Source organism: Propithecus coquereli, unplaced genomic scaffold (assembly GCF_000956105.1).
Source record: "Propithecus coquereli isolate 6110/MARCELLA unplaced genomic scaffold, Pcoq_1.0 Scaffold44, whole genome shotgun sequence".
NCBI lineage: Eukaryota > Metazoa > Chordata > Mammalia > Primates > Indriidae > Propithecus > Propithecus coquereli.
Window position 1 is genome coordinate 149,305 of NW_012150174.1, and position 1,835 is coordinate 151,139.

A 1,835-nucleotide genomic window follows, 5' to 3' on the forward strand; every position below is an offset into this window, starting at 1 on the left:
ACCAGGTTCAGTAAGGCAAACGCTGAGCTTTGACCAGTTGAGCTGGCTCTGTACCCCACTTCCACTTTCTGCATGTCACTTCCTTTTCTCTGGCTATATAAATATAACCTGCGCCCAGGGTGGGGCAGAGCATTCTGAACCATTTTTGGTTCTGACTGCAGCCCAATTCTAGAGTGGCAAATAAAAGCCAATTAAGATCTGCAAAACTAGATTTATTGTAGTTTGGTTTTTTAACACTGTTCTTTCTCAAGTTTACAACACAAATCCATCCTGTTCTTTCCAACATTTGGCTTAACCTATTTCAGTATGAACAGTAAGTCAATTAGGTATGAAATCCATCCAATTTTTCTCTATACACCTATACCTTATCTCCATCTGCCTGCACTCTTACCAAAAAACCATCTCATCTAAGAGAAAGATTTATATTTTTCCCTATTTTAAGCCAATCCTTTAATCTCTATTCTTGATCACCTCCTTTTCTGATTTCTCTAAGATCAGAACCCTGTCCCTTTCTCTCTCTCCTATAATATAACCCTTTCGTTCCTTGCTGAGTCCCTTTACGCAAATTATAAATATGCTATAAATACGCTCACATCTATCTTTTAAAACTCCCTTCCATCCTTCATCCTCTACTAGCCACACATCACCTACCATCTCTGTCTTAGTCATGGTACCCAAAGGAATAGGTGATACTCACTGCCTCTATTTTCTCATTTTCCTAGCACTGTTCTTAAATGAGTTGCTTTTCCTTGTGATAAAATAATATTTGTTAATTATAGAAATTTTAAAAAATGTGAAAAGATACAAAAAAAGATCATCCATAGTTCTGTGACTCAGTGATAATTACTGTGAATATTTTAGAGATTTTTCTGTTTATCTAGTCTTTATACATTAGAAAATTGAATCCTACTGCAATTATAATTTTATAGGCTTTTCCTCTTGCTATTTATTATTTAGCCATTTTTCTATATCATCAAATATGCTTCAAAAACATGATATTCATTCAGACAAAAACTTGTACATGAATGTTCATAGTAGCACTACTTGCAAAAGTCAAAAGGTATAAATGACCCAAATATTCATAAACTGATTAGTGAATAGGCAAAACGTTGTGTAGCCATACAATGGAATACTGTAGTATTCAGCCACCGAAAGGAATGGAGTACTGACATGTGCTACAACATGGATAACCCTTGAACACATTATGGTAAGTGGAAGAAGCCAGACACCAAAGGTGACATATTGTATGATTCTATATATATGAAGTGTCCAGAGTAGGCAAATCCATAGACAGAAAGTATATTAGTGGTGGCCAGGGACTAAGGGGAGAGGGAATAGGGAGTAACTGCTTAATGGGTATGGGATTTCCTTTTGGGGTGATGAATATGCAACATTTTATTTATTCATTCATCAACTGATGGGCATTTGTGTTGTTTCTACTTTGTGGCTATTATGAATAATACTGCTATGGACATTTGTTTACAAGTTTTCGTGTGAACATATGTTCTCAATTCTCATAGGTATATACTATTTCATTTATTCTTAAACATGTTTCATTTAATTATTAGTTATATTTAAAAGCTGACCCCTTTAAGATCATCTGTTTTGTTCCAGGTATAATTTTCCACATCTGATAGGGTTTTACATTCAGTGTTTTCATTTATGCCTTTTTTTTCCTACATCCCAAGTCATCAAGCAAGACTCTTTCTAAATAATCATTAGTAGAGGGTTTTTTTCCTTCTTTTACATAATGATTATTTAGAAAAATATCTTAAATTGTATATAAAATTTTGTTTAAATTGTATAGGGTACTTAAAGCTATTTGGAATGTGTTG